The sequence below is a fragment of the Corvus brachyrhynchos genome, unplaced genomic scaffold (assembly GCF_000691975.1).
Source record: "Corvus brachyrhynchos isolate BGI_N302 unplaced genomic scaffold, ASM69197v1 scaffold142, whole genome shotgun sequence".
NCBI lineage: Eukaryota > Metazoa > Chordata > Aves > Passeriformes > Corvidae > Corvus > Corvus brachyrhynchos.
Genome location: NW_008237226.1, coordinates 6,968,477 through 6,994,420, shown reverse-complemented (window position 1 = coordinate 6,994,420; position 25,944 = coordinate 6,968,477).

The following is a 25,944-nucleotide window of genomic DNA, read 5'->3' as shown; positions in this document are numbered from 1 at the left end:
TTTTTTTTCATAATATCACATTTCACTGACACATAATGTGCTATTTAATACACCATGGGCAAATTATTCCTAAAATGAAACAGCATGATCTCCACTCAACCAAGAAAAGAAAATAAGATTGATGTAATTTAACTGAATTACATGAATGAAGGTCAGAGTGCAGTTTTGATGCCTTTGTGTCATATTGGTATGAAAGGTAAATCTTAATATGGCTGCTGGGAAATCTGGCAATGTTTCATTAACCATTCCAGCCCTTGGAATCTCAGCTCCCAGGGCTAAATTTGTACACTGAGTGTTTCCAAACTACTTCTTAATACTAGGGGTTGAATTAGATGCATGGAGTAATATAGATGTAAAAGAACAGGGACTACTTTTGGATGTCTAATAGTCCATCCTGGATATCTTTAAATTTCTACACATGGCAAAAGGAAAAACAGTATGAAAGTGTGCTTTCAGATCAGACAACATGAGGGAACTATATTGCTTTTCCTGAAGGTTTATTTCTTTAACCTCATGAAAACTTTTAAGTCTTATCATGTTGTTTCTGTGTACCACTTGAATTAAGAGCTGCATGATAAAGAAGATATTGCAGTGAGGTTTTGAGGGAAATAAAGCAATACACTTAGCAACAACTTGAAATCATGAAAGATTTGGGCCTAGTGGTAATGGCTGAGAGACAAAAAATGCTAGTTATGCCTTTGTTCTTGAATTTTACTTTGCACTTTTATGACTGCTGTCATTGTAAGCAAGATGATCACGTCAATGGTGAGTTAAAAAGACCTGAAGGCATCTCTAATTTACATCAGATGATAAAATATCTAAAAAAATGAAACTAGAGATTGAAGACTGTAATCATACCCTGTTTCCTGTACTGTGGTAGCAGTAGTGAGAAAAAGTGTTATGAGTCCTGATACTGGTGTTTTAAGTCACAAAGACATATCCACCTCCTGTAAGCACACTTCTTCGCTGTGAAGCACAGCTCATCAGAGGAATCTGAGTGATTCATTTGGAAATATGTAATTCAATAATACAGGTGATTCCTCTACAGTCTAGATTGGTTAAAAAGTAAGGTTGACTTTCTCAGAGTTTCTTTAGTAGAGGGAATTCTGTCAAGATCAAAGGATCGAAGCATAAGGATTGTGGTTGTACAGATGAGTACATGCTTTTCCATGGATAAATACAGAAGAGTAAGAAGCATAACTGAACAGGAAGGCCAGATATATTTTTTTCTTTCTATAACCCAAGACATTTTTTTTGTTCTTCAGATCCTGAGCATGCGGAGCTTCTAAGGAAGTAGAAGTACTTGTGCTAGTGCAACTCCTTAATTCTTAAGTAAATATATAATCCAATTAGAATAATTCCTTGAAGTTTACTTTAAATCTAGCTGGTAAAATAACCAAGAGTTATACACTTCTTTTTTTCTCTGTTTTAAAGAATGTTAGTGGAATGAAATGACCTGAAACTTTTTCTTCCATCCTTCTTTTTTTGTTTTCCTATCATTGTAAGAAAAAAAATTAAATGACAATATGAATGTATTTGAATACATTAGCTATAATTTCATAAAATTAACAAACTCTACTCTCATATATTATTTTATAACTGTTTATAACATATCCATTTTCAACATAAATATTTGAGATAAAATCCGTATGTATGTTATTGTACTATACTGCATTTTTCTCCCCGGTTGATATTTATATTCCACATTTGAAAGGCTTGCATCCTTTATTCAGTCACCAATATCTGAATTTGAAATGAAGTTGAATTTGTCATCTGTGATGATAAAAAACCTAAAGATAAACATCAAAAATGTTTTCATTCTCTGTGTGTTACTTTGAAAGCTCCAGAAGACATTATTTTAGAGTATTAGAAAATATTTTATGCAGCTTTTCAAAATTTACTTGTATTTTGACATTCAAAAAGATGGTTTCAGCAGTAGAGCTTTCTGAATAACAGTTACAGTTGTCCTCTTTGCTGTTTGCATTTAAAAAGGATAATCACAATGGTACTTAACAGGTTTGCTGTGAATTATAATGCTTTTGCACCCATCACTAATCACCAAACCTGCAGCTCACCATAAAATGGAACTTTAGAGATTGGATTGCTGCTGCAACTTCTATTGGTGGCTTTTATATTTTAATATGACTCTCCATTATAGTTAGCTCCTCATGTTGAAGTCATTAAGTGTTTATGTGAAGTAGCATATCTTTATCTCTGTTGCTGAACAGCAATTATTTCAAACAGTTTGGGTTGCTATTAAGTGAAGACAATTTTTAAACTGTTTTAATTTTCTATGTGCCGAAGTCTATATGCCTGTTCAGCTTTTTTTTTGCCGTTCTACTTTTTGATCTTCTTTTTTTCCCTCTGTACTTCATTTTGTTAAAGTGGCTGGCAGGAAGTAGAGCTGGCTTTTCATTTTAAATGCTCATGAACACAGTTAATTCAAAGATTTATTGTATTGGGAAACAGGCAAAGGTTGACACTCCAAGTTTCTTTTATGTAAGAAGTCCACAATTTCAGCCACATGCCTGCCTTCCCTCCTTCCCCCCCTCCCTCTCTCACTCCCTCCTCTTGTGCTGCTTTGGGTTCTGTACTAGGAATCTAATTTGTGGAAACCAGGGTTTGGACAATACAGGACTAGTGGGACCTGGAATTTTTAGTGATCTGCAAACAATGCCAAATCTATAACTTCAAGTTCACTCAGGAGTTTAGAAAAGGCTTCTGTGCTTGTAGCAATCAAGCATTGCTTAGCTAGATTACACTGCAGGTTTTATGTCTGCAACTGGCAAATTCCCCTAAAGTAAACTGCAAATTCGTAGGGCATTAAATGGGCTTTTTTTTCTACCACTGATTCAGTGGACAAAAATAAGTTTTCCCTTTGCTTGAGCTCCAGTGAGTCACACCTGTCCTAAATTTTCATATATACTATAAAGCATGAATATAATTTCTCTTCTGTAAGTACTCAGGACTGCTTAATAGAACTACTCTCCTAATTTGAATTTTACTCCTATTGCAAAAGGAGCAGGGTAATTATAAAGTACCATGTAAGAGGGAATGTTAAGTAAAGGTACCCACATAAGTGCGAGGTTTGGCCTTGTGGACCAACTTAAGCAGAATGCCTTGACAGCATGATTCAGCTGTAAGCAACAGATACATCCATCAGCCTCATGAGAGGTGTATGCTTTAGCTTTGCCACTTCATCTGCTCCTGCCCACAACTTCTTTGGAACACACTAGGGCACACTGACATTTTTCACAGACAAGTAATATTTATAACTGATTTACTTGTGTAATAGCAAATGTTATGTGTAAAGAAAAGGTGTTTAAATGGTCTTTGTTAACTGGATGGGAACCTTCCAGATGATCCTGGACTTCACTTATTTTTCCTGTCCCAATACTTTGTGAACTTTTAAAGAGAAAAATTAAGAGACAGTTTTTATGGCAAAAGAGACTCACTATTGATATCAACATATCTCAATAAATACATGTCTCCTGACTTAAAAAACAAACAAACAAATATAATAAATCCCATGCTAAAAACCTCTTCAATTTCAATTTGGAAGAGTAATTAAAGTAAGCATGTTTATTTAACTGCATTGCGATCTTTTTCATTGTAAAACCCTGGGTATGTATATGCATGTGCTCTTCCTGAAGACTGAAACTCTTGATTTTTCACTGCCATTATAGAAGATTGAAATATTCCAGCTCGCTTAGAACAATCATAACTTGCTTTAACTTTTTTTTTTTCTGAAATCTGTAGCTTGAACCAAATTTTATTATGTAAAGTGCAAGTAACCAAGGAACCCTGATTCTTCTTATTTTCGGACTTTCTTATTTTTGTAAGAAATTCCTAAGATTTCTAATGTCTCATTTTTGCTACATCACCATCTTTCCTTCAGTTCCCTAACTACAAGCAACTTCTTTTCCATTATTGTGTTTTGTCTCCAAGGACAGACTTTGAGGCTAGTGGTTTCTCTCCTGGAATGTAAGCTGGCAGAAAATTGCATTATCTCCTTCAGTCTCTACTTATGGTCTGTTTCTCCATTTATGCTGATTGTACACAATTTCTGTTTCTGCCTGTTTTCCTTCTTTTCTCCCTGTCTGTTTGCACAGCTCAGATTCTTCAGGAGATTTGATGACCTTTTAATCATTGTGCAATCAGGTTGGTTAGGCACAGTGTTTCTGAGAGCAAGTGGTGGAGGGGAACAACTGCTGTTTGCCAAGTTCATAACGTGTCAGGCATGACTGAATCAGCAAAATAATCTGATTCATTGTGGTCCAGAAATTATTGAAAACACCTTATGAACAGTCATCCCCTTAACTATGCTCTTTGAGTCATTTCTTTGCTGCTTTGTTCCTGCTTAATGGATCAGTGACCCCTCCAGCTGTCCTTACTGTGTTGCAATACTACTGCCTTCTGGAAGTGCTACATTGTGAGACAACCTGAGGTATCTTTTACCAAGGTGAGGTGCTCCAAAATAAATTTTGGAAGTGAGTGACACAAAGTTAACTTCCATCTTTCTTCAAAGTACAATTCATACAGTCTGTCCAGCTGAGGCATTCATGCACCATCATGTATAAGCAGAAGCATTACTTTATCATTGTCCATCACTGAATTTGTCTGCCTTAGTTCTTTATCCACTGACAGTCAGTGTAATACCTGTGACATACTGAACATCAGGTCCCTATTTGTTCAAAGAGAGCAATCATATGCATGAGCAATGTACAAGATGCTGTTGCATCTGCCCTGTTCTACATCCAGTTTTCAAATTCCTGCCATAATTTTGTAGCATTTGATGCCACTGACGATGACAGAATATTGACCCCTGACAGTAAAAACAACACACTTGGTTAAGAATCAGCTTTCATGAATTGGAGGTTTCTGAACTAAATATAATGTATGAACTGCTGTGTGCTTTAGTAGTCAAAAGAACACACCCCTGAAGGAGTTTAATACGCTCATGAAGGCCAGTGGGCAAAAAGATACAAATCTAGGACACAATATGATCTGCAAATTCACAATAGTTTTCAAACTATTTTATGCCTACTGGCAGCTTCTTCTTGTATAAGGGGAAGGTTTCAGTTACTCCATGGCCCACAAAATAATGTCCCTTCTGTTGTTCTGTTCATTGAATTCTTGCAACACAACATCCACTGTTCCCCACATATACCTGCTACTTCAAGAAACAAGTAGCAAAGATAAAATATGTTACCAAAAGTTTTGACCAATGCGAACTGAGTACAGTGCTACAGCAAAAGTCTTTAAGCCCCTTACTAGAGTTTTGTGTGTGTTCCCATTCCCAAACTACAGAGAGAAAGCCACCAGAATCACAAACATTCCTGCACATGTAAATATGTTTTTTTCCTAAGTGTTATTCTCTTGGAGAAGGAAAAAATTAAAAGTTCTAGTATATTTTTATGAGACAAATAATGATATAAATGACATTCCCACCCTGTCACTGGATCATAAATTGAGAATAAATTTTGGCTGTATTTTGTCAATATTGTGTCACTGAAGCACTGTCATTTCTTTAACAGCTTTGTTTTAATGCAGAATTGATGGAGTTTTGTTTGAATGGAAAGGGAATGCAAAAAAAAAAAAAAGAATTTTTTTCAATCTAGTACACTGGACAGGGAAAAAAAGGAAGAAAAGAAAAAAGGGATAAAAAATTCATAAAGATTATTTTTCAAATTAAAATTTCCCTGATTGTTAAGAGTTTTCATAATGTTAATTACTATAATTTAAAAAATTATATATTTATATAAAATTGTTGCATTAAATAGTAGTAAATTTTGTGTCAAAAGAAAAGGTCTGCATTTGCTTTCTAAGTTTAATAATGTTTCTAAAAGACAGCTTTGATCTTAAGTTTCATGCACAAATGTTGCAAAAATGCAATTATTTGAAAAACATTCTTTAGCACACATTACAAAATACAAAAACCCAGAAGTTTTTACAGGAAAATTTATTTTCAAGTTTCAGACTCATATTGAATTTTGAGCAAAATATTAATTTCATCTTAAAAGGGAAAAACTACGCAGTAGACAATATTAAGAGATGTGGAACTTACATATTATGTTGCATTTACGACCTCTATTATCTTATTTTGGAATACAACTAAGTACAATTCTTTGAAATAATCTGAAAAAATTGTATGAAAACTTATGATAAACACATCCTTATACTCTATGAACTAATTTCATCTCCTGAGGCATGTTCTGTGACAAGAGTTTGAATCAGGTATTTATTATAATAAAAATTTCTGGATTATTAAAAAGGAAAATTCTCTCAGGGTCATTACAATTCTGTCTCTGTTTAAGCACATTTTAGGTCTGAAAAAATGAATTGGTGTCTTCAAATATAACTTAAAGCTAACTGGACATCCTGTGTCAATCATTCACTGGATAGTCAAGGTATCAGTAGTGGCAGATGGTTTGTGGGACACATTCTTAGCTCATGTAGATTTATGAGAATGCATTAACATCAGCAGAGTGACATTGATTTATGTTGTCTGGAAAATATTATTTCTTCCTTTGTAGAGTCTTACTCTGTTGCAAATATATTGAGATGTCTGTTCCTCACAACAGTAAATTAAGTAAAGGGAAACATGTTTGCATGTGTCTTTTCTGTGACAATTATAATGTTTTCACTTCCCAGAAGTGCCCAGTAAATTACAAAAATGTTTCTCCTGAGCACAATAAAGAATAAATTTTGCTAAGGAAAACATTACATTCCAGCAGCACACTAGGTGTCAATTAAACCTCAAATGCCAATCTGTAAGTAGCTGCCGAAATGAAGAACTAGGTATATGAAATGACAAGGCGAACAGAAGAGCTGCTCTGATTCAGTATTGGCAGGCTTCATACTCTACCAAAAATCTTCTGGCTTCTTTAATACAGCTGAAGGTATTACCATCAGTTTAAAGATTGATTAGCACTTTCCCACAGTGCAACAAAATATTTTGCTCTGGTTCCTGTCCCCTGAACAATGCAACCTTTGTTTGCCAAAGTAGCAGATCCTAACATTTCCAATTCATGCCATGTGGATTGTGGATGCTATTTATAAACACCTGTGTGGGGAAAGAAAAAATTGGGAAGGAAAGGTTAAAAGTAAAAATTAATCTGTTTAATTCCTCCTGAAAGAGCCAACTGTCCAGTTTTTAATGCACATGATATCTTTCAAAACATGGTGAGCAACTACAGCCACTATGTCTCATATGTCTGCATAGGGATATAACTTCTGTGAGAGATGAGCCGTGCAGAGGGTGTTATAGCTCCTGCAGTCCATTCTACCAGTCGGATCTGGAATGGGACACCCTGTTAGGACTTCCATGTCAGGGAAAATATTTTTTGCAGTTGTTTAGCAAATGAAGAATATTAACAGGAACTACCTAATCTTCAGTGAACAGGAGTAACTTCTTTATAACAACAAAATCCCATTCTTTGTAAAAGCCATTCTTGGAGACAAAACACAAGTAAACAATAAAAAAAAAAGGGAAAGTTTTTCTTGAGCAGTTCTGTTACTTCTCCTTGACTCCTGTAGTCCTTATGAACTGATCTGAGAAGGATGGAGACAAACCAGTTCTTTGCAACTCATGAGGCTTAAAAGCGAGTGCTTTGGGGAGACATAGCATTTTCTTGGCAAAGCAGCATTTCAGAGGCATGGTGAGGGCCATATGCCTCTAGCCAGGTTCTATTCCACAGGCATCATTAACTTATTTTTGCTTGTCATTAATGGAAATTTCATTCGAGTAGTGCAAGAGAACTAATGTACCCCTGAGAAGAGAAAGAAAAATAAGATAGGCAGACCAAGCAGGATGAAGGTTTTTTACAAACTATTAGCTGAGATTGTCCCTTTTCATTTCCATTTTTAAACATAGAATGTCTTCTATAAAAAGCAAAATAGCAGTACTTAGCATACTGTTATGCTAAATAGATGTGATGGCAAGGAAACAGGAAAACTAAGTTTATCAACTTCTTCTCTGCACACTTTCAAGTGATCTGTGAGACACATTAGGATATCTGTATTTCCTGAATGGTAACTAAGAGTTCTGAAGAAATTCTAGAGGTACTTCTAGCTGAGAGACTCCTGGTAGGGACAGATAGCTGTTGAACTCTATCAGTCCTAAAGCCATGCCTCTGAAGAGCAGTGAAGCTCCATTACGTAATCCATACAAAACCTATGGATGTTTGTATCTGAGCCAGGAACATTAAATAAAATGCAAGACTTGCACCAGTACTTCTAGCTTTCTGCAGTAACAAAATAGACAGGCATATACATTAATCTAATTTTATCTTCTTCTGACAAAGACTAAAAGGGGAACACAAAATAACCTCTCTCTTCTTGGAAGAACTCCCAGCTGACAATAGCTCTAAAGGAGAGAGGCTGGCTTAAACCAAATCCACCGAGAGGAAAGCATTTCTTACATTTCTCTTGCATTTCACTGAAGCCCAGACCAAAGAAAGAAATATTAAAGGTTACGTTTCATTTTGCTGCAGTGGCATTTCTTGACTTAGCAGAACATGAGTAAAGGTGGCCTGTTGAGATTTGACATGACAACCAATGTCATCTTGTTGAGGTACAGCTTATAGAACAGATGTCCATTTTTAGCACAGTACAAAATCTTTAATGTCTTTTAAAAGTAGAGCTTTTAAAAAACGTTTCTTTTTTTATGGCATCCTTTTTTTTTTCAGAGACAAAAAGCTACTATACTTTATGCTGGCAACTACTGCAGCACAATGCCCTCCTTCCCACCCCAGTGTGATTATTCTCTGGGAAGTCACAAATGAATAATAATATATAATTTCCTCTTAAGTTAATGGAACAACAAAGAAATCCCAGACCTCTGGCTTTCTAATAATGACTGTGGATTTCACAAAAGGTAATAATTAGTTGCAAGAAGGACTTTGCGTTTTTTTGCAAGATTAACAAGTCACTTCTTCACAATCTCAATGCTTTCATTATTTTTAAAGCAATAATATATAATTTAATTAAATAAATATTTAATTGACATAAGTAAGGAAGCTTGACTTACACTGAGGAAGAGAATAGTTTTAAATGCTTTGATACTTCCAAAGTTTTCATTTCTTCTATTCAGTCTATTATATTATAGTAAAAATATGGATTGATTTCTTCATTACTAATTGGGAATAATTCTTTCTTTCCAGGCTATCTAAGATGTGTAGTTCTAAACTTTGAGACATATCAGACACAAAAGTTTGGCAAATTTCTCTTTCTTCTGTTTTTGAAAGAGTAATTCACAAAGTAAAGTCTCTTATATTAACGTCTCTTTGACCTTATTTAAGAATTTGCTTATGCCTCATTGGCTTTAATATGAAAGAAATGAGCATAAATCCCAGCATGTGCTTCTATACATTTCTGAATCATGGCCAAGGTGGTAGAATAACTAAAGGTAAAATCTATTAATCCCTGTACATAGTACTTTATTTGAGTCCCATACTGCAAGGACAATGTGTCCTTTACAGTTGGGGTCTACCACATCCTTCCTGGTTAATTGATCGTCCTGGGATTAAATAGAAAAGGATGTGAGTTAATAATGCCAAACATATACATAAGCAGAAAGGTTTCAAATTCCAATTGACTCTAAATGGTATGTAATTGAGGGTTTTATGCCTTAGAAAATGTCCCCCATTGTAATATTTCAGCTTGCTAGCTAGAAGTGATTGTGGTTTCAGGTGATTAGGAAAGCTGAAGATGTGTTTTTTGAAGTGGAAAGATATGGACAGTACTTATTCTGTTTAGTAGAAATAGAGTTATCTGCCATTAAATTGTGGAATATCGAAGCAGCTAGGACAAAAAATCAGGTACAACTGGAATAGATAATACCATTTGTATAAAACACTGGACATCAAATCTTAGTTTGAAAAGCACATAATGAAAATTAAAATTACTTGTTTCAAATCTTTTTAGAATGGGAGAGTCCCATTACATTAGACCTCTAAATATCTCAGTATAGAGCTTCAGGTTATTACTAGCTGTTTGCTGTTGCAGCATCCATATACTTTCTAAAAATACTTGTTTGTTAAAAATTATATATCGTGTCTTCAAAAATATTACTAGTATCACTGATTGCCAGAGTGCAAATTATATCATAGATTTGAGTTAGGTTATGTCATTCATAAAATCCATTGGATGGCACACAAACTGCCTAGAAATTGATCCTCATGCTAACATAAATTCCTAGAACACAATATTTATTAAAATACATAAGCTCAGTGATTTCATGACCTTCTGTTGTATTGTAAGGCCTACATCATTAAACTGCAGAAACCTCTGAAAACCTTGAAAACTAATAAAAAAGACCTTGAAACCATCTTTAATTTCATGTTAAAACTTAAGAAATTAGAAAATGAAAAATGTCAAGTACCCATAGTCCACCTTTGCAGTCAAGAAAAGTGTCCCCATTTACAGAATCATAGAATGCTTTAGGTTGGAGGAGATGTTAAAGGTCATCTAGTTCCAACTCTCCTGTCATGACCAGGGACACTTTCCACCAGACTAGGTTCAATGCCACATCCAAACTGGCCTTGAACACTTCCATGGATGGGGTAACCACGGCTTCTCTTAAATGGAATGAAAATAGCAATAAAAATGGGAGGTGAATAGCACAGCCAGGCAACAAAGCAAAAATATTTGCACCATCTCTATATGCTTAACAAATCCTCACTTTGACTTTATACTCAGATTTTTTTTCTTGGGTTTTTCATTGCAGGTAAAATAATTAAGTACTTTTTTTCCTTATTTAGGAAGATGCTTTCTCACAGGTGATCTGAGCATCAGGAGCAGCAGCAGTTGCTAAACAAACTTTTTTGCATAAACAACAGAGTAAACAGCCTCATAAAATCTGCATGAGCTGTCAGTTCATGACTTTATGGTTACCTTGGGGCTGCAGCAATTAAAATATGATATTTACTTAAAAAGAAAAATGTCAGGCTCTTTCAATTTTCAGAACCATGAGTTGGTTTTGATTTTTACCTACTCCTTTTTGCTATGGGACCATCTGTAAGCTGAATATTATTAAACTGAATATAATAAGAAAATTCTATTACTCAATTCATTGGGTAGGCTGTCTAAAGACTCCATCAAGTTGGTGAGAATGTCTTTAGAGAATCTGGATGTACAAGTCAGAATTATATAAGTAACATGCTTAGAAAGAGATCTTATTCAAAACTGAGATCTTTTCAAAGACCTCTTTTTTACTCTGTATTAATTTCTTATGAAATCTTCAGGTGTTGAAAAATCTGGACTTGCAGTGGAAGGAAATGCTCCGTGTTTGTGTCTTGTTTCTATTGTAGTTCCTTTCACTTTCCAAGAATGAAAGGTCTGAATGATGACTGGAATATGTCTAGTAGAAAATAAAGTACAAAGCAATAGGAGAATTTTGTTAATATTTAGCTAATTAATTGTTGGAACTGTAAAAAGAAGAAAGGCCCGGTGGCTCCGGCAGGGGGAGAAAATTGCAGTCCAAAACCAATGTGGTTGATAAGAGCAAAACTCCGTTTATTAGCAATCCAGAGGCACTTATATAATATACCAGCTTGTTAACTCTTAAGTCGCTTAAAACTTACCAAAGCACATTTCTACTTCTACATAATTGGACTTGCATTGGCAAGCTTCTACAGTTATGTTATGATTAAAAGAATTCAGAGTTCACCTCCCTTCTCTCCCGGTCTTATCTACACAGTTGTACCTTCTCAAAACTCCCTTCTTGTTCCCAGCTTGGTTCTCACAGGGATTTTTCTCATGCAGAGTTTTTCTCACACGCAGGCCTTTTGCTTGCAGGCCTGTTGCTACAGTTCTTTTATTGATCCCATAATTCTATCAATGTTCCATGTCCCTGATCCTTTAATAATTCCCAACAAATTAATATTTGGCTCATCTTGTCCTGAAAGCAAGGCACTTTAAAGACACATGAAAACAATGGAAGTACTGCATGTTTTCCTTCTTTTTCCAAGTCTGTAGTGCTCTGAAATTTGTTCAAGAAATAGACTTGAGCTTCAACCTGTATAATTCCAGATCAAGACATTAACAAAATCTGAATTTATTGATAATTAATAATTAATTAATTAATACATGTTGCTAATATATTAGTGCAAATTTAATGCATAAAAATATTCTGCGACCTTCCAGACTGAGATGTTTATGCCTTATTGCTAGACTTTTTGGACACAGAGCTTTCTGACTCTATTATTTAGCTCTGCATGTTTACACACATCCAGGCAAAATCACAGTGAGACTCTTAGTGGCTGGGTGATATCTACAAAGATGCGAAAGTCAGGTAAAGCAAGGACTTGAACCTGGCTTTCTCTTAGGGGACTGTTGGACTCTATTGGGATACCAGTTAAGCTAAGGTATCTCACATCTTCATAGAAAAATATGTTATTAAAATGACATTTTTCCTGTAAAAACCTTTTGCCTAATAAACCATAATGTCTGTCTTTACTTTTTTTCTACTAACATAACAACTTGAAGATGAGCAGAAAAAAAAACCATAATAGAAGTGAATTAAATATCTTGTTCTACTCAATCTAATTAGAAAAAACACAAAATTTTTTAAACTAAATTAATTTTTTTCTTTTTAAGAAATAAATATCTCATGAGTTATTTTGTCTTTTTTAATTGCTTCATGAAATAACTCTTGTTCATCTGCTACCTACATCCTATTTACATCATCTATCCTAGTTAATAACATGTAAAGTGCCTTCCACATGGTTATTTTGCCTTCCTGTGAGGCAATGAAATTTCTCTTTTTTTTACACAATATAGAGGTGACCGCTTTGTAGCCTGAAGACACATGGAAGAGGAATGATTTCAGTCTGCTCTGTGGGGAAGCACCTGGAAAAGTTACCATGTGTGATGCGTCTGGAAGCTGAACTTAATATCTAGATTTTTTTTTTTTCTGAAAAAGAGAAAACAGCTGTCAATTTCTCTGATTCCTGCAACTAAGAGAGTCAGTTCTGTTCAAAAGAAAAAGTATAGGAGGAGCCAAAAGTTCAAGCCAGTGCAGAACTACATTTCTTGTGAGGATGGCTTCAGGTCTTTGAAACTCTTCTGGGATTATTGTAGATCTAGGACAATACAACATGTGTAGAAAGCAGATTCATATCTAATATGGGAAAGAGGAAAGTATATCAAACTTGCATAGCAGGAAAGGATCTCATCATAAAATTTTTTCATAGCTGTCCATTTTATACAGTATTTCTGTGTAAGTAATCTGGGATAATTCAACCCTCAGTGTTTGCTGTAGTATACACTGCCTGTGATAAAAAAGCAATATATGTTAAGGGGTCTTGTGCTTTTTTAAAAAGTTTCCTTCCTTTTTATTTTTCTTTTGCAATATCAGAAGTAAGTGCTCTCTACTTCTCATATTTTTTTCATTAATTAGCTGGCTGATGGACTACAGCCAGTTCCACAGCTCGCTGAGCAGCCTAATATTAATATCATGTAGCTTTGTCACTTTACCCAAATGCTATACAGCTTCTATTGTATAAATAAACAGCAACTCAGTAATGAGAAAAATGCTCTATGTCTTTTTGCCAGTGGGTTTTTCAGGGAGGGAAGGAATTGGGTTTAAAATATTTTATGTGTGTTAAGGACAGAAGAATTAAAAAAAAAGGTGGACTGGTGAGTCCTGTATGTGAAAGCACTCTTGCAATCAAGCAAATTGAATAAAACAGCTGGATGAGAAAAATTTTAAGCTTACATGACCAGAAAAATATTGATGAAAACAGAAAGGAATTTTTTTTTTTTTTAATGGGGAAGATTTCTGAAGAAAATGCAAAAAAACCAAGGTGACAGGGGCTGGACCACATAACATATGGGCAGAGACTAAGGGAGCTCCATTTGTTTAGGTGGAAGAAGACCAAAGAGGTGGATCTAATTACAGTCTGCAAGTATCTAATGGAAGATTACAGAAAAAAATGAAGCCAGACTATTTGCAGGTACTCAGTGAAGGGATTGGAGGGGTTTGGGCATAAGCTTTTGTGATGCAAATTCTGATTGCATGGAATAAAAAAAATAACAAGAGCTTCCTGTACAGGCTACAGGGCCTTTGTCTTTGGAAATGATCAAAACTCAAGTGGAAATGGTCCTGAGCAAGATATAACTTTGAAGCTACCCTTCCTTTGAAAAGAAGGTCACCTAGTTTGTAGATGATCTCCAAAGATCTCTTCTATAATAAAATATTCTGATTCTATAAGATAAGACAGGTTTAGTTCTGTGGATTTAGCTTTTTTCTTTTATCTGCTTTTTTTTTTGTTGTTTCTTAACTTAAAAATAGCCTGTCACACCCAGTCTGAGAAAATAACGATCAGAAGATTGAGAAAGAATTTTAAAAAGTATGTATCAATTTTCCCCAGGCTGACTAATTTGTGTGAGGTCATTACTTGCATTTGACTTTTGTGTGTACTTCCTGAACTTGTTGAAAGGGCACCTGGTGAGCAGCTTGTGTCTGAGCAGCTATGACTGAGCCCACAGAGACCATCTATATTTCCTGACTGAAGTTTAATGAAACAATACTTTGCCACTGAAAGGACCATTAGGTTTGAACGGCTCTGTTCAGGATATGGAGTTGCTGGAGCTGTAGTATGGAAATTCCCCCATGGAAAAGTGAAAGTGGGAAAAGACTCCATTTTCTGTTTGGAAAGCTCAAAAGACCATGATACAATAGTCAGTGGAGACACCTAGAAGAATTGTCTGGTGTAAAGCGCAAAACACAAAGAGCTGAGACTGGTGTTCCTATGGGTGATAAGAACACTGAGACTGTAATCACCAGTTTTTTCCCCAGTCTGTAACTTCTTTCAGGAATAAAGTGTAATTTGTGTTTCTTTATTTCACAGTCAATTTCTTCAGAATGGTCTTGTCTGAAGGGAACATGTTAAGCCACTGGAACTTTGGAAATGTTACACATCTTGACAGTCCACTGCTCTAAAGGGTGTAGATACGTTACACACACACACAGACTGACAGGCACAGACACACATTTGAAGTATATGTAGTGTATGTGTAAATATATATGTACATACATATATATATATGTATATATATATATACATCTCTATAGTATACTATGCTAAAAAAACCTGATGTGTAAGAGCTATCCTCTGCACATTATTAACCACAGATGTCATAGAAGCACATGGTCCCACCCTTTGACAGACTAATTGCAGGATAAATTTTATTCAGAAAACATGGATAGACTGAGACATACTTCCCAGATGTCTAACAGAGCTCTCAGCTGCTGTAACTTATTATTATTAGGAACAAGAATGTCCATAGTGATTAGCAAGGCAGTGAAACTATTTATCAGTAATAAACCAACATGCTAACCAGCTAAAGTTTTGTTGTATTGTTTTTACATTTGTGGATAGACAGAGCACACTGATGAAACTTTCTAGAATTCATCCTCTATTTTGATGATTTTTTTTTTATGAAGTTTGGTCAGTGTAATTCTTAAAATATTTCTATATTTGACTCTCAAATCAGAAGTTTCAAGATCACAGCTATGGCCTGTACATACATATGTAAACCCTATGAAGCAGACTTACAGAGCCAGAACTTTCTGTTCGTCTATAGAGAAGAAAAGGGTCATTCTTAATCACCCTGAAGGATATACAGATGTCAAGATTTCAATAAAAAATGAGCTTTCTGTGAACCAAGTATATTGGTGAATATTAGAATTAGTGAAGACTTAATCTCTTGTGGATCAAGAAAATATTGAAATGCACAATTTCAGTCACATGATGAGAATTCAGAAACTACTTGAAGGAACTATTTGAAGTGCCATTGTTATAACCTACACAGGGGCATGATCATTGTTCACCTGGAGTGCCCCCCAGATCTGCATTTCTCTTCTGTTAAACAAGGGAAATTGATGTGGAACAGCAGGCCCAGATCACAGCACAACCTGAAATTCTTTTGTTGCTCAACACAGAGGTTAAATTGGAACATACTCCTTATACAGGAAGTATTAACGTGGGATTTTTCTGTCCCGGACATATTGCAACAATGAACTTACCCAACAACTTGCTTTATGATAGCAAATATAAATTTCTAATGATGGATGGAATGTCCCTTATCTTAACCATCTCCAGCAAAAGAACAGTCTGAACACTATCACCACTACTAGGAATAGTCTTAACAGTGGTAAACAGAAGGGGGAGGAACTCTTTCCTCATAGAGCAATATACATCTGCCAGTCTGGCCCCGAGCTACCATGCCATCTTTTTCAGGTCTACTCTGATGTGTGTATCATAAACCTTTTGGTCATACACCAACACAAAGTGAAACAGCATTCCTTATCTGTAGTAAATATGATGATGCTGTATCAGCTAATCTGTTGATATGGTCTCTACACTGATGACTCTGAAAAGACTGAATGTTAAAGAGTGAATATTGCCTTGAAAATAGTCTTTCAATATATTTTAACTCATGTTATTTTTCTTGTGATCTCTCTTCCTTACTCTCAGTATTTGGTGTATTTACCCGTATTACCATTATATTGGCTTTTCTTTACTCAGGATTATATTTACTGAGTGTTGCATAGATTTTCTTTAGGGTTTGGTGGTATCAATGAAAAAAACATTATTCTCCCAGTGATCATGAAATGGCACAGGAGTTGTGAACTATAGCCATAGCTGACTTTGTTAAGAAAAGCCAAGCAAAGTGTGAAAAGGACAGAAAGATTATGCTGGACGTATTCAGCTCGGAAGTTTCATTCCAGGACCTTTCATTTGGAGAGTTTATGCTCTGCAGGAGTGGACCTGTTCAGATTAGTGATATAATAAAGTAAGCGGTGAAACTTAACTGGAGAAGCGCTCTCACCAGGATGATTTTATGACACCCTATTAGGCAGTGCAGGATGGTGTAGATCTCATATCACAGTTTCTTAACTCAGTGTATGATGTCATTAACTCAGGTAGAAAAGCTGTTCTTCTGATTTAAAAGAGTTTTGAATGCATGAAGCTATAGCTATAAAGTAACCTGAAAATAAAGAAGGAAACAAATTATTATTAGGGACCTCTCTTACATGTGCGAAATAGTAGAGCAAGTAAAGAAACTGCCTTCACTGTGTAGTCACAGAGGTAGGTTTAGAGTAGCAGAAGCAGAAATAAGTTTGAAGTATGACTGCACACGTACAGAAGAGTGTGTCTGAGAGCTGTCTGAACTGCAATTTGGCTGTTAGCCTCTCTGGAATACTGGTACCAAAGTAGGCTTCCTGTCAACCCTTAGTTCTGATAGGAAGTCTGAAGCAGGAAACTGATGTATAGCCATCATAGTGAGGAGTCCAGTGGAGGAGCAGAGAGCACAGGCTGAGAAATCAACATCACTTCACTAAGTTCTTTTAGGCTGAATCTGAAGTGAAAAAGAGCAACGGGACCTCTGGCTCACTTTTTGAGAAGAGCTGACCTTGTGTCCAAAGAAGGATCCAGGGCCTTCTAGGAAGAGCTGAGAGATGGCTCCTTCCACTCTTCCTTCCTTTTGCTTTTAGGTTCAGCACAAAACATGACTTCCTGATTTTAAGGGTATAAATCATTTAACAAAAGACATGTAAGAATTACAAGAATCCCATTTCAGCAGCACTACTGGGTGTGGCTTGAAATGTCTACTCTCATAATCATAGCATCCCAAGGAAGCACAGATTAAATGCATCTATCACAAATTTTTTCACTGGTGGCTCCTGTGTCATTTATTTTCAGGGCAGATACCATTTCCACCATGTACATTGTTGTCAAATACCCAGGCAGAGAAAACAGAGAGTACTTAGCCATGTGATGTTAGAATTGCAATTAATACAACAGCTGACTTGTCTCTGATGTGAATATTCCTAGGGAAGAAATTGTAATCAAGCAGCACCATATGGACAACAGAGATTTGGATCAAACAGAAAAGAGAGAGTGACTAACAAGAAATGATGAGTGTAAGTTATTGTTATTCTGGAAAGCAGAGAGAAATTTGCTCCTGTGTCTAAAGATGTTGAAGCTGGGGAACTTTCAGTACAAAAAAATTTAATTGCTAACAGAGAATAGCAAGCCTCTCATTTCTCTAAATCTTTGCAAGCACAGGCCAAAAGCAGTAACATTTCTACCTTTCACATCTCAGGGCAGCTCTAATTTTTGCTTTATAAGAGCTTATTATTTTGTTTAGAGTGTATTACAAAATTCTAGAAATTGAAAATCTAGTGGTAGAATCAGCAGCAAAGAAAAAAGTAGCTTGTTGCTTAATATTAATAAATAAAAATGCACTTTAGTTATGTTACAGGAGTTTATGCCTTAAGGCAGATGCCAATCAAGTCATGTTTTATGTCTCAGCACCTTGCTATTAAAAACAATCAAGGTTACCATGGAGACTGCAACTTTATCACATGCTACTTTTCCAGTCCTTCACCTCCAGAACATGCTATTAAATAAATATTTCTGAGTGAGGTGCACTTATAAAATTCTTAATATTTTGAAGGAAAATATTTTTAACTCACAGTCAAACTGTGCCTGTTAAGCATATTTTTATTTTGTTTTTAGCAATATACAATAAAGACTATATTAATAAACACATAAGACCTTTTTCACTCCCCAAATATTCAAATGTACAAAATAAAATGGAAAATAAAGCTTCCCCTTTATAGTCATGATAAAAACATAATTAGTTTAGTTCACAACATGTAAAATTATTAAATTTTAAATATACTTCTACTTTTTCTTTCATTTAATTCACCTGCAATTAGGTAGATAATAGCTTAAATTATTATGGGGTATATGATTATATTTTTTGGAAGAATGTTAAGTGTTGTATTAAAATTCATTATTACAATATGTTTAATTTATAGTCTTGGTAGTCTCTTTTCAAGTTTATAAAGCGAAAAGAGTTTAGGTCTTTGGTTTCTTTTTTGGGAAGATAATTTCTAGTTTTGATAGTAATATTGTATAATTGCAAATATCTGAAGTGTAGTTACAACTTGATTATTTCAGGTATATAAAGTTCATAAATGTCAATTACAGTTATTTGGCAGAATGAGTAACCCAGCCAAAATCTAAAGTGCTTCTCAACAGGGATGATAACTCTCAGGAAGTAGACACCCGGCAAAGAGAATTAATAACTGTCCTACAAAGGCAATAGCAGGATTTCTCCTAGTCAGCTGACTCTCATATTTAACTGTGAGAGTATATCAGTGTCAGCTTACTAACTGATGGAAGAAATTAAGTTTACAAGAACAGGTTTTTAAATCTGGATGTGGTGTTTGATTTGGAATAGATTCCTCATCCTTATGAAAGTAATTGAACAAAATGAAAATTTTGCTTTAGAACCAATACTAATTTGTTGAAAGACCAAGCAGGAGCTTTCATGAACTTATCTCTCAGATTCTTCCAGCCACTAGAAATAAAAGTAACAGAAATAGCATGATTAAACAAGTGGGCTGGGCATATAGATGTGAGGTTTGAAAGGAAAGAATATTTAAAGAAACATTACCACAATAAATATATTAATAGTGAATTCTGGCCAATTTTTTCATTTCCATAATTTTAAAATTTACAGACATTCTGCCACATTTCCCCCATGGAGCTTACACTCTTACTCTCCAGACTCCTGCATATAATAATTTGTCCCATAGGACAGCATAGTCTTTATATAAATACATCATTTATATTTCAATGGGAATGAGATTTATTTCAATTACAGTTCTACTTTTATTATTAGCAATACTTATTTATTGGATGCCAGTATTAAACAGAGGGCAGTAAAAATTGCATAACATTAAGTGACTCTATTTGAAACCAATGTAATATGTGCTTGCCTTTATTTGTATACATCAAAATTGTGGTGAATGAGTAGTGATAAATAGCAATAAACTATAAACTTAAATTAAAACCTGCAGTGTTGTGAGTGAATGATCCTTTTACATAGCAGAGAAATGCTGAGATGGACTAAACAGTCTGCCTTGTTCATTTCAAAGATGCTAGTCCACTTAAAATGCACAGGAAACCACATTAAATCATGCCCTTCTTTTGTTTTAGAGTCGGGATTTTTGGATAAAAATGAGATGGAGCAGGTTCAGAGCAAGCCCTCATTTCTAAATTGTTACTTACAAGGCAGACAGGCCCCATATAATTTAGGGAAAACAGATTTTTTGAATAGATGTGCTTAAGCTGGATCACTCTATTATTTTCTATGACACCGAAACCCCATGTTTTTGACCATGAAGAAGGTCAAGAAGGTGTTTTTCTGCCTAAAGAAGACATAAGCCTCCATAGACTTGTTACTCCATATGTTCTTTAAGAAAAGCCCAAGTCTGATACCGACTTTGCCCATTCTCCCTTGCTTGGGAGGCCCAGAGCTTTCAAACAGGCAGTTCTAACAAAGACCAGCATAAATATTTTTCATGGTACTCTTACTGCAGATTATTTTTATAATTTAGGCTGTTCAGCTTCTGACAGTTTCTCATTTACTATGTAGAGAGTGATCTTGTCCCTAAAAACAGGTGGGAAGCCTACCTGATGCCTGCTTCTCACAGCCTTGCGGCATGTGCTGAGCAGTGCATTGCAATCAGTCAGGAGTACTCAGCTGAAGTGTTTTCTTTTCCAAAGCACTGTCTTGCTTTCTCTCTCTCTCATACCTCCCCTCCACTCTCCCTTGATATACCTCTCCTCCATCTTTATGCTGTGCAGGTTTTTCGCTAACATTGCCCAGATATTGTTTAAATGGATTCAGCAAACCCTTGTTTCCATGGGGTTACCTTTGTTGCCTCTGCTGACACCTTTTCTACACGAGCAGCAGACTGCATTGCTGCTGCCACTGCCTGAGAAACAATTTCACAGTGAGGATTTGCTTCTTTTTCTCTCCAGCCTGCTTGACAGTGATGCATGAGGAGGCTACTGTAAGAAGCGTTGGCCTCCTCCCTCTCCCCACTGACACAGTCATTACTTCTGGCTTTGTCACAGCTTATAGAAGATCACACCAAAGCTGAGGATTTTGCCTTGGTGACCGCTGTTTCTTTCTGATACTCTGATCTAAGTGGAATCATTGAACCCTGTTTTCCTGTGGTAACATCATGCCTTTCTTTCAATTTTCTGGTAAATAACTATTCCATCCTCTGCTTGGATGGGTACGTACATGAGGTCTAAATAAAGAGAAATAGAGGAAAGGCAGAAACACAAGCATCTTACACTGACAACCAGAGAACAGCCTGTTCTTGAGATGTTTTGTCTATCTTATGACAAGCAAGATTCTGCTTTAAGTTCTGGATAAGCAGGAAATAGGTTTTTTGTCTGCTGGAAGTAGTAATCATGAAGTTCTTGTGGGAGTCTGGGCAAAGACCTCTGAGGTTATGATTGTTCATTTAAAGGTAATTCCGAGCCAGGAGAGGATTGCCAAAGAAATTAGGTTAATAAAATCAGGGGGAAGAAAATAAACTTACAAAATGTAGGATTGGGAAAATGCCTGCTCTTGCTGGCTCTGCCTCGTGTCTCCTGTCTGACAGTGGGCAAGTCACCCACTGAGAAATCAACTACAATAGTGGCAATGAATATTTCACCACGTAGGATTAAAATTCCAGCAGAAAGTACAGGATACAGTGTATATATGATTCATCACTGATAGAAAATTTTATATAAAAATTCTTTGTAATGTAGAAGTTGATTTCAAATGAAAATCCTTCATTTGGATACAAAATTATGCATCCCAGAGAAATTTATTTGTATTTTTTGGTAAAAGGGAGAGTCTGGAAAGCTTTCTTTTCATCACAAAAACTTGTGTTATCAATAAAAAGCATAACACTAAAAATTTTAGATGAAATAAAAGTCTTCTTTTATTACTTATTTTTTGCCCAAATCTCATGATTTTTCTCTCCCTGCCCTCATTTTTATTCATTTCTCCTTCTTCTTTATTTTGGATCTCTGGGCTCAAGGCCCAAGTCTACCACTGGATGTGGAAGAAGACTTCCAAGTGAGTAAGAAAAAGAATGGATAATGAATACGAGGGTGACATTTTTATAGAGAAAGAGATGAGAGAGCATTTACTGTCTTCAGTACATGGGAATTTTGCTTTGATTTGTAGTTTTCCACAGGTATACTATATCTAAGCATATCAGGTGAGATATGCTTAATTTCAGACAGAAAAGCTACATTATAGTTAAGGAGATTCTGTGCAAAAAGGATGGCGCAAGACGATAGATAAATAACAACTAAGTGTAGGTGTCTAATTCTCCTAAACTCCCTTAAAATCTATCTGTGAGTTAAATACACGTTTAGGTTTAGGCAGACAGATACCGCTATTTTGCCCTCACTGCTCGTTTAGCCTTTGACCTTTGATAATGGACTTGATGGAGAAAACAGAGTACATAAGGAAAAAAAAAAATTATCCTATATTTAAATGCATTCAGGATCAAAATAAAATACCAGCTGGTATTTTCATTATCAGAGTAATAGCATTTTATTTTTTCTCCAAGCATCTGCTGCATCAGCAAACAGAACTGCAGTTCTACAGTTTAGCTAAAAGTAAATCCCAAATAATTTCTTTATTCTGGAGACATGAATATTAATATCACTGTATAAACCAAAACACAGCAAACAAGAAACAGAGTCCAGAGTAGAGCCCAAGCTTTGACAGCCTTTGAGTAGCATACTTAGTCCAGTGCACTCAGTCATGTGTTTGAGTTTTAACTCTTTTATTTCTCTATTAAGGTTTGGTATCTCAAAGAGATTGGGTTTTTTGTTATAATTATGGGCCAGAGAGCACTGACCCAAAGCAAGCAGCTTTGGCAAATACAGAATGTATCAGAGGCTTTAAGGGATTTCTTGAAACATATGAAACACTGGCTGAGGAGCAGCGCAAGGAATTATCTGGAAATATTTACTACTGGAAAAGAAAAAATCCACGTGTGGAAATATTGCCTTAAACAAGACCAAGCAGTTTCAGTGGTGCAGAAATCTGAGGCAATCTTTACTCAGAACATCTGTACCCTGATGCCCCATACAACACAGGTTAAAATATCACAAAATCTCTTTTGCTTTCTCCCTCTCTTTAAAACAAATCAGCAAACAGGCCCATCTGCTGCCTTTTGTTGATGTTGAAGAACACTTAAGGCAGCTGAGAGTGGAATATTTGCTTTCATTATTGGGTAGAATTCTATCCACATATTTACTGTATAGTTAAAATTAAACACAAGAATGCAAAAGGAGTCCTAGCCAGCCTGAATTTCATCTACATATGAGGGTATAAAAGTGGTGCTTGAAAGAGCAGTACTCCAGGGAGGGTGAAACTGGAAAGTTATCCACGAATATAAGTGAATAGGTTTACAGTACCAATCAAGCATGCTGGCAACAAGGACCACCTGCCAGAATAATCTCTCTCTCTCTGAGACTCTCTTAAGGAACTAAATCACCTGCCTAAAGTTTTATTTAAGTGAAATGGCGCAGAAAAGCAAACACAGTGTAACTTGTCAGCAGGCCCTCAAGGGAAGGGCTATTTGTTGCTTGCCCAACTCACCAGGCTATGAGCACTACCTTTTCACCTAGTCTGAATGACTGAAGTTTGTGTTGGCTAGTAATTCTTCCCTCCTACACATATCCCCACAGAGTGGCTTAAGGCATGTCAAAAGAATTATGATTTTGGTCAAACACATATTTATCATGGCAGAACAGGCATGGTTGTGACAGCTACCCATGCACCTAAGGTACCTCTAGCCCTTAGAGTGAAGCACAAGTAATCTGATTTTTGTAATTTCCTTTGGTGGTATCCTGAATTAACTTTATATTAACATTGTTTCAAGATTACTGCACCTATTACAGCTTATGTGTTTATGTGTTTATGTACTCCTGGTAGCAGTTTCACTCAGCCAGATACAGATACATAATATAAAATAGTTTCAGTATTGAAAAGTCAAGAAGGATATTGTTAAAAAGTATAATTATTTTCATTTTGCAGGTAGAAAACTGTAGATGGAAATTTCAGTGTCTCACCTCAATCAACATAACAAGTTGTAACCCTGCTAGGACATGCTCATTTTTCATTGCAGTCTAATACCATACAGAAAGATTTCTCTTTGTCTACATTGTGACCGTTACAGGAAAATAGCTGACTTTAGGCAATAATCTGAGACAGCAAAAATGTCAGCAATTGCTCAGAAATTATTAAAAAAATGTGACTGATTTCTTTCTATTCTGGTGTATGTATTCACCCATAAGATATTTTGAGTGCAGAATCCCTGTACTGTAATGTGTCTTAAAGTTTCACAATCCTTATTCCATGTTCTCAGACTGAAAATTTTTTGTACCACTTGGTGCCTACATTACAAGCTCACTGAAGAAAGGCTTCAAGCAGTGCATTATGTCTTGTACAGCCTCACTTACAACTACTCACTTAGTTCTGAGCACCAGATTTTGTCATTTTCATTCACAGTAAATTTTCCCTTTACTATATGAATTGCCCCATTGGTTTTACAGGCTTTGAAGTAAAAGATGGAAAGTAATAGAATTAAGTTCAGTATCTTCTGGGCTGCACTAATTCCTGGAATAATGATGGTACCATTTTTGTCTTCTCCCTCCATCATTGTCTGGGTCAAAGCAGAGATCCAAATCATAAAAAAAGCGCTACTTCCCAAACCCCCCCCCCCCCCAAATTTATTTTTTAAAATGGTGATATTTGAGGCATGTATAGGTCTTGATTGATTTTTTTCTGTATATTTGGACCCCATGTTTGGGAGCATTAATTAGTTAGGAGAGGAAGGACTTGAAGTCAAGGTAAGTCTTTTGCCTAAAACATATTGACTTCTATGTCACAGAGGTAGGTAGAAGATAAGATGGTTATTTTTTAATGAGATCTTTAAAAAGCCATCACTGTTTTCTTTGCATTTTTTCCCCACTTAATTTCCCTCAAAAAGTAACAAAACAAATAAGCAACCTCCATTAAAATTGCATTTACTGACTGAAATGAATGCAACATTTTGCAGTAACATGTTATTTGCAAAGATCTCTGGGTGGCCACAGTAGAACTACACTACACAGTTGCAGTGTAACAACTAATTAAAACTAAATCCTGTATAACATAAAAAAAAAAAAAAGTCAGATAATTAGCTATAACAAGGCTTTTAGCATTGTAAGGCTATATTGTTTATCTAAAAATAATTGTACAGTGTCAAACACACTTAACCTCTGAATGCATAAAAAAGGCTACTCTGATGTTTTTAAGTTCCCATTTTTAAAATGTAACTTCCTTAACTTGTTGATAACTTGAAGTTTATAGTTCATGGCAGAAAGGCAGACCTTTTCCAAAGAGAAAGAAAACTACATGCAGGATATCCAAGTATGTGAGTGGACACGTATATATCACACTGGAGACAAAAAATAAAATAATTCCTCTGGCCTTGACTAAAACTGCACAGTACTGCCTCTTTAATGACTAAGGAAATTGTTTCTGGAGTAACTCAGTGAGCTGGGATAGTTTGTATGCAATAATCTTCAGAAAAGAAGTGGTAATATTCCTTGTTTTCCAAAAGACTTCAGCTTCTTCTCAAAAAAATTTTGGTGTCATTAATGTGAAAAGTGTAAAATGACAACCAAGCCTCTTTTTTTGGATGAATGAGTGCTGAGGTGTTTCAAATCCCAGTGAATGAAAATTACATCAAAATAAAAGAAATTATTTTTTGAAGTAGAAATTATCCAGAAATTGTGGCTATCTCAGAGGAAGCTGAAGAGTGTTCAGGGCTCAGGAAGATCCATCCTTTTCTTTGACTGTTAATGCCTCGGTAGTTCAAATTTACTGTATAAAGTCATGGGTGATACTTATCACATCTATTTTATAGTTTTACTGGTTGCAAAGTAAGAGAAAATTCTAAATAAGTGTTCCAGTTTCTATTTTTCTTTTTTATTTATTATCTGGGGTAACCTTTACAATTACAAGGCTTCTGCCTCAGACATCTGCTGGATCAATGACCATTAA